Here is a 14902-nt window from a genome sequence, read left to right as displayed (position 1 = left end):
TGTTGGGACCGGTCTCTAATTATTACCATGTACTACACAAAGAGGGTTCTCTAACAATGGTTGAGATTCAGTAGTCTATATAGTCAGGGTTCACTTTATTAGTACTAGGTTCTTCAGTGTGCCTATCTAGCCAGACTGAGCAAGTTAACAGTACCAGGCATGAATTCTATTCTGTGCAGTGACATTTAAATTCTATCAGAAAGTGGTTAGTTATTTCCACAATATCCATGCTTCTGTTGCACAAGTGGGCACATCTTACCATACAAGGTATCACTGTAGTCCACAGAGTACACAGCTATTTAAAACTGTTGAAGACTTTCTTCCTTGGTAGCATGCATAGAATCTTCCAGGACCCTGAAAGCTATCAGGTAGCATGTCCAGTCCCTTTATTTTTTTTCCACTAGAAACTGTATTTTATCCACCTTCCTTTGTTAAGATTCTAAATAGTATATAACCATTATAGAACAAATTAATCTGCTTGTGGCCCAGGCTTGTGATAGGAAACATCAATTACAGTAGTGTCAGGCCTTTTCCTATTTGTTTTTCCAGCCCCTTTCAGACTGTCACTTGTCTTTCTTGGTTAAGAAACCTTCATGAACCAGGCGATGGCGCAGATTGAGCTGTGGACTCACCTAGATAAATAAACACCTAGATAAAGTTGGGGTTCACTTCCTGCCTAATTGCTAGATGAGGCAGTGGCTGAAGCCTTTATCTGTTCAAAGTGCCAGCCAAGAATAATATCAACACAGCCTATGGTGGTGACAAAGATGTTGCCCTCCTTACAGGCCTCGTCTATGGTGGTTACCTCATAGCCCTTCATTGCAGCTTGCAGTAATTGATGGAGTCATTGTTGATGACAAGGCACTGAAACCCCTCAGGGCCTGGGCACAACCCTTACCGACATCACCATAGCCTGTTACCACTACCACCCTGTTGGAAATCATCACATCTGTGGCCCCTTTGATGCCATCTATGAGGGACTCCCAGCAGCCATAGAAGTTGTCAAATTTGTTCTTGGTGACAGAATTGTTGACATTGATGGCAGGCACCTTCAGTATCCCATTGGCCATCATCTTGTAGTGGTTGTGGACCTCAGTCATGGTCTCCTCAGAGATCCCTAGGATGCCTGACAGAAGCTGTGGGTATTTGGTGTGGATGAGGTTAGTAAAGTCACCACCATCATCCAGAATCATGTTGAGGGGTTCATCCTTGAAGTGCAACATCTGCTCAATGTACCACAGGTACTTCTAATCTGTCTCACCCTTATAGGAAAATACTGGAATGCCAGCCTTGGCAATGGCAGCTGCTGCATGGTCCTGAGTGCAGAAGATGTTGCACCTGGACCGTTGCACCTCAGCACCCAGGGCCACGACAGTCTCAATGAGGATAGCAGTCTTCACAATCAAGTGCAGGCAGCCAGCAGTGCAAGTGCTCATCAGTGGCTTAGAGGCTGAGTACTTCTCCCGCATGCGCATCAAACCTGGCATCTCATTCTCAGCTCTGTCCAGGGCTTTCTGTCCCCAGGCAGCCAGTCCAATGTCTGTGACTTTGTAGGGCAGTTTATCAGACATGGCGGCAATGCTTCTACTAGAAGTGATAAACTCAGTAAAGGGGAGTGGGCAGTGCAGGGCAGTCATGTCCAGTTCTTAAGATTTAATATTAATGACCTTTCTCCTCTATGCAGACTTTCCTCAATCATTTCCTTCTGCATCTATCCGATTAGAGCATTTACAATGGGAAAGCCTGTCTACTGTTGTGCCTATCGCTGTGTCCATGTGCATTGTCTGGACTAAGCACAGCCCTGTATAATTTGTCTTTATATTCCAATTGGTGATTATATTCACACATAAGTATTGCTTATTGAGCAACCCAATATATATTTTGAAATTTTCTTTTATTTTGCTTTCTTAATCATCTTTTCTTGCTCTGAACACCATAAAAATATTTAGCACTTTGAAGCTATTTCTAATTGCCCTTATTCACTGAGATTATTGTCAGTGTTCTCCCATAAAGGCAATGGTCATCTTCAACACACATTAAAATTTACTTAAAATATAAGTAAAATAAATTGTGTTCCATATTTTTCTTCTGCTTTTCATTTCCTTTATTTTGATCTTTATAAAAGTGAGATGAATGTTTATATTATTGCCATGCCTAGCTTCTCCGTAAATATTATGCCTTTATCTGAAATTTCTCCTTTCCCACATTGGATTCTTTGTGATAAGGTTCTAAAATCTGTTAAATATTTAAGTACTAGCTAAGCATTATCAATATTTATCAGCTTTTACAAGCTAAAACAAATAGGTTTATCAGATGGCCCTGGTGAAAAAGCAGGACAGAGACATCATTTGATTGTTTCTTTCCTCAGCAGATTCTTGTCTGCCACTGCCTACTTACTATTATTTGTTGTAAATTCATGATGGACACCACATGAACAGGACTTTCATTATCTCCTGATCTCTTCAAGCATCTGGTACTTACAATAGACTTACACACCTATACAGTTTGTTGAATTGAAAACCTTTAAAATGACCAAACTATAGCCATTATACTAGTGTACACATGTTGATTATGGTAGAAATTCATCAAAACATTGTTTTAATTTCTGTAAATGTTCTATTGTATGGCCTGAGTTCCGCTATGCCATCAAGAGTCTAAGTTCCTGTGTGATTCAGGCAACATTGTGTTTTTCCCTGTCTTCATCTGACTTCACGAAGGTCTTCAGTCTTTCTTGAGTGAACAGGACAGAATTTTATTCACAAGTATGAATTTTACACTTCGATAAAAATTTGAGGACACAAACTGAAACTTCTTGGATTGAGTAATGTGCAAGTGTTGTAGAATGCTGTCTATTGAGCAAAGCAGTCATTATCATCATCACAACAGCTGTGACTACTCACCAGAAGACACCCAGGATCCAGCCTGTTGACATGCTTTCACAAAAGAAAGACAGGAGGAGGGTTGCCAGACCCTCATCTCACATTTCAGCCAATCCTTGATGTTCTTGGCTGTCAGCTGTATGCAATTCTTCTCTAATTGCATATGGCCTCATGGTCTCAGGAGATGCTAGAGTATATGCAAGGTGGAAGGTTAACGAATGGGAGATTCCATCTTGCAGCCACAAATGTGCCATTATGCTTGCTTCAGCTGCTTTGGGGGTCATCCTCTCCTTGTCAATGTAAATAAGCCCCTAAACTCTTTGGTTTGCCAAGTTTGCCTTTGATAGGACTGTACTATGCTCTATCAGTGAAAGCAGACATTTGTTTATGTCTCCCCATGAGACATTCACACAGTATCCCATTAACTAAGGGAGTGGATAAATGAATATACAGAAGGCTGTGCAGCTTATTAGCAGGTATGTAGGGATTCTTTGTAGCTAGAGGCATCATGAAGATCCTGAGAATGGGCAATCTCCGAAGGAAAAAAAAGGATGTGGTCCTACCAAAAAGAGACATTGATTCTATTTTTAAAAATTTATGTAGGTCAGCACAAGTTCAGGGCCTTAATAATATTATAATGATAATTTTCACTCAAGCTTTACAGTCTGAGCCTGGTGTGTAGTCACAAGTCTACTGTCACATTCTATTCCTCGAGGAATGAACATTTCGAGATGACAATACCGAGTGGAGTAGTCTCCATAAAGTATTCTCCATCAAACAACTGTCCCTGCTCATAAGAATAAACTTTCACTCCTTCCTTCCTTCCTTCCTTCCTTCCTTCCTTCCTTCCTTCCTTCCTTCCTTCCTTCCTTCTTTCCTTCCAATTTGTTCTCAAGCTTCTGCTAATCTGCAGGTTTGAAGACACTAGCTGTCATCTCCATATGAACTTTGTGCTATCACATTTATTATAAAATCAGGGTATAATGCGCTGCCATTTGATCACATGTTTGGGATGATGGTAATAAAAACAAATGTACCCTCTTCCCACAAACACAGCACTCCATACAGACATATAAAATCATAAAAATTGGTGACAATGGTAAAGTGCTAAGTTATTGTTTTGTGTATGTACTTAATTATATGGACTGTTAGAGTGTAGTATTACTTATAGCAAAACTTAACCATGAAGCAGCCTCAAGCCAGTCTTTCAGAAAGTGTTGCAGAAGCTTCTGTCATCATTTCATGTGATAGCTGCATGTGTGGAGAAGGCAGACTGAGATGCTGATGTGTTTGCCTATGTGCAGACCCAGACTGGTGAATGCATGTGTTCGTGCAGTGTGATTTTAATGAAAGTAATAAGTAAAACTTATCAGGACCTAGTACCAGCATAGATATGCAGTAGGCTGAACAACCTTAGTTTCTGTAAATGAACTCTGACACTCAGATGATGAAATGACCTTGACATTCATATCTGGGAACATGTAAGATCAGAAGTGAGGTGGGAGTACATGGCCAGTGTGATCTTACTTGTGAGGAGGCCGTATAGCATGATCTGGAAAGAAAAGAAAAAAGAGATGGCTACTTCTAAGTAATTGGATTTGTGAGTACCCAAGAGGCAGATAGGTGGAAGGTCTTTGGTGAGATCATTGAGAGGCTCAGAAGGGTTTCAGAGTGTCATCTGCTACTCATTTCTACATCCAGGTAAAGATGCTGACCATGTGGTAGATCTTAAAATGTTCAACATATTATAAATATAATCTAAGTATCTTGACTAATCAATAATTTTAAAGACATAATACTGTAGTAAAAATCACCTAGGAAATATTACATTGCAGTGCTACTTAGTGTAATGGCTGAACTGAAATTTCAGACATGAGCAACTGACTCTCAAGAAATTAATAGACTCTGGCAACTAGATTTCCTGCAAATGCCACAAGGCTTTCTTGGTTCATGTTCCACTAAGAACACAGAACTAAAAGATCAATAACAGATTCATAAATGCGTAAACACACTTAATGGTGCAATTTGCTAAAGAATTCTTAGGTCAATGTATATGCTCCTAGGCTGTGTGTGTGTGTGTGTGTGTGTGTGTGTGTGTGTGTGTGTGTGTATGTGTGTGTGTGAATGTGTGCGTGTGTGTGTACATATGTACGTGTGTGTGTGTTCTAAGTGTGCCTGCCTGTGTTTTTATAAAATTCAATGAGATAAAGAAATCCTAGAAACAGACTCTTCCTGGTTCCCATCTCTCTTCATTCTTTATACTGGAAAGCATTTGAAATGTGTTTTCCTCCACATTCTTAGGGGCTCTTCTAAGTGGTTTTCCAGTCTTGACTCTTCCAGTCTGTCAGACTTGGCAGGCCAAGTCAGTTTTCACAGAATTCGAACCATTCCAACCTTTCCACAACTCAAACTTCTTCCCCAATACATCTCAATTTACATAATTCTAACAGATTTAAACCTGAACCACCAAGAATGATAAACATCTTGGAAAGACCAGTTGCTGTCCATTTTTACCTGTTGCTCTGCACAGGTCATGTTTCAGTACCTCTTGGTTTACTGCTTCCTTTAGTGTGTGTGTATTTTGTTGTAAGAGGATCTTGAATATTCTCTGTTATCTTGGCAAGTAAGTGGCCTTTATTCTCACTTAATAAAACTTAATAAAACTTGATCCTCATTCCTTCTCCTATTACCCTAGTAGCACATGAGAGGAGCTTAATCTTCTGGACTTCCATAAGTTAGGGGGTGTGTGTCCATAACAGAATTTCCCACAGTAAAATGGCATTGTTACTTCATTCAACCTTCCTCCAGAAGAATCTTCTGTGTCTTGGAAGTGGAATTGTATCTTGCGTCTCTTTTGGGGGAGGGGTGTTGAAACTTCATGGACGAAGTACTGTTATTAAATAAATATGAACAAATATAATAGCTTACTTGATGAAACTTCTGAAAAGACAGACATGCAGAATGGGTTCCTAAACATGGGAGGATGGAACTAGATAATGACTTTTCAGCCAGGAAGTTAAAATATAGACCAGAGGACAAAATACCAAAGCAAGCTTTATTCAGAGAATGTAGAATATTTCTCATCGTGTACCTAACACTGTCCTTCATCAAAAAATCTACTTCTAAAATCCATCCACAATGGCAGCAAATCTGGACAGTGCATAGTTAGAACCCCAAATAAAACAGAAAATAAGAAATAGAGAGAGAGAGAGAGAGAGAGAGAGAGAGAGAGAGAGAGAGAGAGAGAGAGAGAGAGAGAATATTTCCTGTCTTCAACCTGTGCCATGAAAGTGACAAGCAAATATTTTGGAAAGGAGAGAGGAGGCGCGCGGAGTGACAGAAGAGCCTTCGTGGGCAAACACAGGCTGTGTGATGAAATGTTTGATCAAATGTTTGTTTGAAATGCTGCCGCTCCTCTCTTCTGATGAAAGGCTTCTATCCCAACATTTGCTTTTTGTCATTGTGAGAGCCAGTTCAGTGAATCCAATTAACCAAGCAGAAAAGAGGACCTGCGGCTAGCTGTACTCTCTTACTCCTTCCCAGGGGGTTGTCATACTGTTGTTTAAATGTATTTGGTCACTGAAGCACTTTCCTGAGTTTCTAGCAAGTTAACAGCACCATATGTATTTTTAGAGAAAGTGAAGAGGGCTGGGGAGGCAGCACTGGCCTGTGGGGATCTGTGTGAGCAGCACAGCTGCCTGCCAGTGGCTTCTTTCCTGTTGGCACCTGCAACACCGTTTACTGTAAGGCACCAGGCAAGGAAGGTGTAAGAGCTTTTTGACGTGTGGTTGAGCATACTTGTCACAGTGCTCATGTGGTGAACATATTTTACAGAAAATAGTCTGATGTCAATGAAAACCTTGATCACAGTCACATGAAAAGCAAACTTGGAGGCAGCGTCAGGGATAGGTTTCCAGGAGGAGGCTCAAACCTCAAGGCCACTCGCTAACTGAACACAGAACTCAGTATCTGCTTATCTGGCTGGCCAAGGAGCTTCAAGAACTTGTCCCTCTCCATCCACTGCTCCTTTCCTTACACTGGGATTCAAGCTATGCTCAGCCACTCTAGACTTTTGCATGGGTGTCGGGGGCCACAAAGAGCATCCATTGGCCCGGCCCCATGAAATTTTATTCTGATTGTGTCATAGGTTTTGTGTGAAGATGCAGTGCTTCATTTAGTAGTGTAGCACTGATTACCAGGGGCAAGGATGATGGACAGGCTCTTCCTCACCTTTCAAGCTTATTGGAATCGATAGTCCAGAGTTAGTTTTGCCAAGGTTATTATGTAAGTGGGACCTTTCAGAATGACTTTCTTACAACTTTGCCTGCTTCTTCTGTCTTATAAAGAGGTTGCCCCAGCTGTTTTTTTTATCTTATTAGGTTCTTCTGAGGCCTTATCTCCTACCTGGTTTTTCTTAACTAATTGAATGCTTGGTATAAAGCTCCATCTAAAATGTACTCTGGGCATATTTCTCACCCAGTTAATTACTTTCGTGCTCATTAGTATAATTGCATGTTTTACCTGCCCTAGAGAAAGGACACCAGAGTCAATAGTAGGGAGATTGGAGAGATAGAAAGGGAGGCTAGGCATAGAATTCTTGATCTTACATGAAATTAGTACCCATGCAACTCATTGCAGAAGGGAAGTCTATATTGAGAGCCCTAAAGCAGCTCATGAGCACAGCTCCTAAAGAAGCCTCCCAATGCTGTTCGTTATTTTATGATAAAGCATTCATCTGCAAGGACAGGTAGGTCTCAAACAATAGGGTTGGGACATAAGTCAATGCCATGTCTCTCTTCTATACAAAGCTGTTTTCAGAATCCTGTCATTTAGCCTTTCATACTTATCTACCTTTATTTTTGATATTAGAAGATAACCATTCATAATAGAATACTGGTAGGATACAGAAAAGCACAAGGAACAAAAACTTCAACTTTATGCCTAACTATTGATAAGTTATGCTTATGAACTTTCCAATATTTTCAAACATACACACACACACACACACACACACACACACACACACACACACACACACACACACACACCTGAAGAGAGAGGGGGGATTTTTTTCCTGGAGAATATTTGACAGCATATAATTTATAGTGATGACTAAAATCCCAGGGATCCTCTGCACAATGTCTGATAAGACCAAAAAGTACACAGAGTTTCTGCATGGAGACAGACTGTAAGGCAGCCTCTTTGGTAATAATACATTTATTCCTGGGTTAAGTTGCAATATTATTGAATTCAGATTTCTAATGCCTTATCATCCACATAGACCTGTCAATTAAAGCTAATATTATTAAGTTACAGTAGTATTTATCTGTTTTCCATATAACATAGTGTTCAGGATAACAGGGCATTCATTGCCCAGTCTTTAAACAGACAACAGTTACCCACATTAAAAATACTACCAAATCTACATTAATATGCGATTAACTATTTTCTAATTAAAACTATTATTCAATAACCATTGTTAATATACTGAAAAAATAAATGAATGATTATAGAATTTATAATGACTAAAGTCCATTGCCTAAATCACATTGCGAGTGAACTTTACAGTTTTATTTAAAAACAACACCACTTTGTTAAGGGAACACAATTTCTTACTGCATTCTCAATCTTAGAGATCTATTTAAATGTAGTTACCATCTCTTACCAAAGAAGCTTCTCTTTCCAGCAAATGGAGACCATCACAGAAATGCAAACTTGGATACAATGCAGAGATCAGTGGATCTTGAGGAGACCAACCCCAACAGATCCATCTATATATTAGTCCCTGCATTCATCAAGAAGATGGGACAGAAAGATTGTAAGAGCAGAATACTAGAAAGTCTGCAGTAAAACAGTCTCTTCTTCAATGACTACATAAACAAGGCAGAACAGTAGCAATGCCAATGGGCATGTTAATGTAGAAAGGGAAACATTCCACAAGGTCTGTCCCTAGATGAAGAACCATGGGCAACAATCAAAGGCCAGAAGAAGAACTATCTGCTCTCAGGGATGAGGTCCTTTAGTGATGATCTAAAACAGAGTGCTCAACCTTGAAACCATATGCAAATGACAAGTCAGACTAATCGTTATGGTTCAAATTCCTCTCCAAGCTGAATGATTCAATCTAGCTTCTCTCAGCTTCTCACTGAATTGCTCTGCTTGGCCTCAAACTAACTTGGGGAATTTGTTCTAGTCCTCTGACTGCTTCTTCTTCTTTTTTTTTTTTTTTTGGTTCTTTTTTTCGGAGCTGGGGACCGAACCCAGGGCCTTGCGCTTCCTAGGCAAGCGCTCTGCCACTGAGCCAAATCCCCAACCCCCTCTGACTGCTTCTTATTCTCTGGCTGTAACTGCCTCAGCTGACCTGCACTGAACTATAGGAACTCAGGAACTAATTCATCTCTGCTCCACTCAACTTACTGCGCTGACTTCCAAATGACGAAATCAACTCCACTGCAGTGAACTCAACTGAATGAGCAGAGCTGACTGACTCTCTGCCTGCATTGCTCTGAAAAAGCTTCTCTTTTCTGTGCTGTTCTTGTGAGAGTTGGGTATAGCCTATTTCTGGCTCATTCTGTCAAATCTTTCCTTGATTCATCACCTTGTACCCCCCTCAATTAGACATCACTTTCAAGCATGGTTGCATCCTTCTACAAACTGATTTTACCTTAATGGTGTGGACTAAGTATGTGCCTGTATTTTAGCCAGAGGGATTAAAGATGATTAGTCCCTTACCAGAGCAGCCATGTTGCTGGATTACAATTTCTCTACACAATTAAATTATCTTAATAAAAATAAAAAAGGAAAATATTTTTAGAGAAGGGAAAACTTAATATTATTAATTATTTGAGAATTAAAGACATGTATACCATGTATTTTGGTCCTACTTAAATCTCAAATGCTACTTGAACTCTTGTCTTATCTAACACCCCAGTTTACACTCCTAACTTGTGATATTATTTACTGCTATTTTTATAACCCACTGAGCCCAACTCATGCTGTCCATGTATTCATTCTTGTGTGGGCATTCACTGCTACTTGAACAATGTTCCAGTAGTCTGGAATTGACTCTTCCTTCTCTAACACCTAGAAGTGAGAAGTCATGAGCCCTTCCTGCCCTTGCTAGATTGTTGATTGTCTTGACATTATGCTGGCAAACATGATGGCTGTGAGTGCATGAATGGAGCATTTTGGCATGTTCCAAAGACAGTGTTTTGCTTCTGCATTGCCTGGCCTTTGGCTCTTACATCTTGCATTGTTTGTACAGCTTTGGTATCTGGATAGCAATGACTCTATAAGCTTACTATTTGTCATAGTCACTTTTCTATTGCTATGAAAAAAAATACCATGACAAAAAGTAACTTACAGGAGAAAAGAGTTTTTGTTTTGTTTTGTTTTGTTTTGTTTTGTTTTACTGTTCCACAATGGACATAGTCCATGAAGTCAGGGAAAGCATAGCAGCCAGGTATCAGAGAGAGAGGGGGGGAGGGGTAAGTGAGGCCAATCTTTAAAATCTTATCCCTTCAGTGTCATGCTCTATTCAGCAAGTTACCATCTCTGAAGATTCCATAGTTTTCCCAAGTAGAACCACGACTCAGGGACCAAATGTTCACATGAATGAGCCAACAACCTTTCCAAATAGAGACACACCCAGGAACAAAGAACTCAACTACATAAGCCCATAACCTTCCTCAACAGAGCTGTAAGTGGGAACCCAGTGCTTATATATATGAGCCTATTACAATCTCAAATAGAGCCACCCATTGGGGACCAAGTCCTCAACTGCATAAACCTACGGAAATAATTCTCACTTGATTACTGAAGTGTTATTTTATTACTTCATCCTGCCATATTTTTTGGAAGAGTTTTGAAAGATTTGTTTTAGTTCTCCTTTTACAATTGAAAATAGATTCTTCTCTCATGCAGTATATGCTATCACCTACCATTCACTTCCTTTCACTCATCCTAACTTGCCCTGATCTACTTTTCCCCAGATCCAGGTTTTTCTACCCCATGAACCAGTTCTTAAATAATGACTCAGAGAATTATTATTCATGAATAAATGCCAATGTATATTAATTAATGTATACTATTTTATATCTACCACATGGATAGTTACCCTTCTCAGTTTCATATACCCGACTTCCTGAGTCATGGTGGGAAATTCTATCCTAGAGTTCCTCTCTCTATGATGGATGTCCCACCTTCTATTCTACACTTTCCTGTAGACCATAGGCTTTTGACTGACAGGTGATGGTTCTACATAGTACTCAAGAGATTATTCCTACACACTCTCTCTTGCAATACTACATCACTGAAGCCATCAACTCCTGCAATTTTTTCATTAAAGATCTTTCTATTAGTGATTTAACTTCCACAATAATCATTAATTTATTCAAATTCTCTGCTTCTTTATGAATTGGCTTTGATGGGTTGTAATTGTCTAACAATTTAATGGGTTCACCTGAAAACTTATCTCTTCACGTGTAAGTTTACAAGTAGCATCTTACAATAAATTCTGTGTACTTAGGTACTATCACTTTTAATATTTCCTCTTTTGTTTTTGTCTCTGAGAAATTTTTCTTAGTCTAGTTAAAATGATCAGGATTTTCCAAAACCTTAGCCTACAAATCTGCTGACCTCTAATTTCTAATAATTATCTATTATCTATCTATCTATCTATCTATCTATCTATCTATCTATCTATCTATCTACCATCTATATCTACTTATCTACCTATTTATGTATAGATAGGGTATCATTATATCCCAGGCTGGCTTTGAACCCAAGAGACTCCTCCCTCTGCTTCCCGATTGCTGGAATTCTGGTTGTGTCAACTGTCCTGCCTTGAGATTTTGCTCTCCTGATGTATCCATTCATTGTCTCACACACTTCTTAGAGCTGATGCTTTCTGACCAATACGCTCAATAATCTGTTGGTTAGTATTCGATACCCCTATAACTGATTCACTATTCTCTCACATTGTAACTTTAAATATATGAATTTACACAGTTAGGTGATCTGATATTATGCATATGTTTATAATTTTTATAATCACTCAGTGAAGTCATCCTTTATCATTGTTTAACATCTTTCTTTGTTCATTTTAAAATATAGTCTTTCACATTAAATCTCATTTTGGTCTATGTTTAATAGCCCTCTTCTTCACATTCCAATTGTGTAGGGTATATTCTAATTTTTTACATTCCTTCTAATAATATTCTTAAATATGAAATGAGTCTCTAATACATAGTATGTGGTTGAATCACATTATTTCGTCTAATATACAATCATACTATGTAGCTAAATTTGTTGTCTCAGCCCCCCTAGTACTGCAATTAAAAGTGTGGGTGACCACAAACAGATACATTTCAAAATTAAAAAAAATCTTTTCAATTGTTCTTGTTTTTTATTGGATAATTTAATCTCTGTCTATTCAAGGAAAGATAAATAGGTAAGGAAGAGCTACTGACATTTTGTTATTACTTTATAGATTCCTCCTTTCTCTGTTTCCTCCTCATCATCTTCTTTCTTTGAGATATAAGAGGGCTTTCTGTAATATATGCCCTAGTTTGCTTTTCATTGTTGTGTTACACAAGAAGGCCAAAGGCAACTTGGTGAGAAGAGGTTTAGTTGGCTTACACTTCACAGACCATCACTGATGGGAACCAAAGCAGGAATCAAGAAGCAGGAACTGAAGCAGAAGCTGTGGAGGAAGGCTGCTTTCTCTCCATGACTTTCTCAGCTTGCTTTACAATCCACCACCACCTGTACAGTGCTGGCACCATCTACAATGGCCTGGGCCCTCCCAGATCAATCACCAATCAAGAATATAACCCACAGAATCTCATCAATCTGATGGAGTCAACGCCTTAATCAGGTCCCGTCTTCAGAAGTGGTGCCTCTAGCTGTGTCAATCTCTATTTGTTAAATATAGTTGTTGAACAGGTGTGTGTGTGTGTGTGTGTGTGTGTGTGTGTGTGTGTGTGTGTGTGTGTGTGTATGTGTGTGTGTGTTACTGGGGATTAGAACCCAGGCTCTTAAGTATACTAGGCAAGTGACCAACTACTAAACTGTATCTACAGTCCAACTTTAATGACATAAACCTCAGCTATTTTCTTCCTGTCTGTAACATTTTTAATGACATTATTTTTAATATTTGTCTCCTGGCAATTTACTTCCTCTGTAACTTCTATTAATAGTTTTACCTTTGAAACCTCATTCTTAGGACAAGTTGCTCTGCATGTCATCATGTATTACATTTACAAAACTCAATGTAAATACAGTGGTAAAGTGCTTTGCATTTCTTTGTGTTCTTTATACTATAAATAGTTGTATTTTTGTGAATTGACGTGATGAATCATTAGTCTTTCATTTGTGCTTAATTCATCCTATAGCAATTCCTTCAAGGCACGACACATGGTGCCAAACATATTCGGTTTTGTCTGCCCTGACACTTGGCAGGCTGGTTTGCCTGCTATACTTTGGTTCTATTGTCTAATTCTCTCTGGGCCTCCATTATTTCCAATGAGAAATCTGCTGATGATTGTGTTGACACATTTTTTGAATGTTACATATTTATCTTTTCCTTCCCTCAGGAAGTTGCTGTTGTTTTTGAAGTTTGGCAGCAGACTGTTGCATGTCTTGTGAACTTTTGGGGGTTGGATTTGACTGGAGCTCTCTGCAATTCTCATGCTTGCATATTGGCAAGTTAACTCAGATGGGGAAAGCTTCAGCCATTGTTTTATTTTTATCACTGCTTTACTTGGCCCATTTTTTTTTTCATTTCTTTCTGAGTCTTCTGCCACGAGAAAGATCTGATTCTCAGTGGGGTCATCCTCTCTTAAAGGATTTCCTCTCATTTTTTCTCTTTCTTTTGTTTATTCTTTTTTCCTTCCAGTTGGATAAATTCAAGTGTCTGTTTCCCTGCTCCTCAGTGCTTCCCTATTTCATTGGATCCACTGTAAGAGATCTCTTGCATCTGCTGCTTCAGCCACTTATTCATCAAGACACCATCTTGTTTCCTACCAATTATTATTATTATTATTATTATTATTATTATTATTGTTATTATTATTATTATTATTATTATTATTATTATTATTCTGCTTCTGACTTTGTTTGTGTAGTTTTTCCATCACTTTCTCTTCATGTCCATCCTCATGGCATAATGAACTTCTGAACAAAAACTATTTTTAGCTTTTATCAGTCATTTCGAACACCTATTTATTTGGCTTCCAGTTTTTGGTATTGCATAGCTCTCTTTTGTACTTCATTGTTGTCTGTGCTTTTGAGCAAACATTTCCTATTCTACCTTGACTGATGTTCTGGGGAATGATAGAATCTCGATTTTGGAGCAGTGTACCGATCTTCATGGTTATCTGGCAATGTCCCTGGGCGCACAGGGTGTATATTGTATTCTTTAGTTGGCTGGTCTGATACCTGTTCTCTGATGTTCTGTGGCGTTCTATTTCTAGCTGAGCTTCACTGTGGATGAAGCACAAATGCAATACCTCAGTTATATGCTCTAATGAGCTCTGCTCAGATCAGTCTCAGGGTAAAGTTCCCGCCCGAGCAAGTCCAATGCATGTTGATCTACAAAGTTATAGGCTGAGCTCCAAAGTCAGGCAGAGTTAGGTTGAGCAAGATGACAGAGTCTACACATTGGAAATACATGGTTGTCTCTGTCAGCCTGAGCTGATATGAATATCTGCATGTCTTTCTGTGTATCTTCCAAGTAAGTCTGACTTTCTGTCTTCCCTAAATTGCAAGGGCTTGGGAATCTGTCTGATGAAGCAGAGGATCAGTTGGTATGCTTTGTGGTAAGGCAGTGAGCCCTGTACTGAATTAGACTCGTGTAGCCTTATTACCTCCCCAAAGGAGACAATCGTCACTGTACCTCGGCAAGGTTATTTGGTTGAATTCTAAAGCTGGGTTTGAGATGAGCCATCAAGTGCCTCAACCAATGGGACACACTTTTAGCCTGTGCCTGCTGGCAATGAATCCGCTTTTGCCAGTGGGTGTGA

General features: G+C 39.2%; 1 pseudogene; it reads right to left on the bottom strand.

Annotated features, from left to right (window-relative positions):
• Positions 1-676: 676 nt before the first annotated feature.
• On the bottom strand, positions 677-1571 carry Ahcy-ps8 (adenosylhomocysteinase, pseudogene 8; annotated as a pseudogene).
• Between the last annotated feature and the right edge of the window lie 13331 nt (positions 1572-14902).

The sequence above is a fragment of the Rattus norvegicus genome, chromosome 3 (assembly GCF_036323735.1).
Source record: "Rattus norvegicus strain BN/NHsdMcwi chromosome 3, GRCr8, whole genome shotgun sequence".
Classification (NCBI taxonomy): domain Eukaryota; kingdom Metazoa; phylum Chordata; class Mammalia; order Rodentia; family Muridae; genus Rattus; species Rattus norvegicus.
Note: the sequence above shows the minus strand (reverse complement) of the source record. Positions and strands in the feature narration are given on the sequence as shown.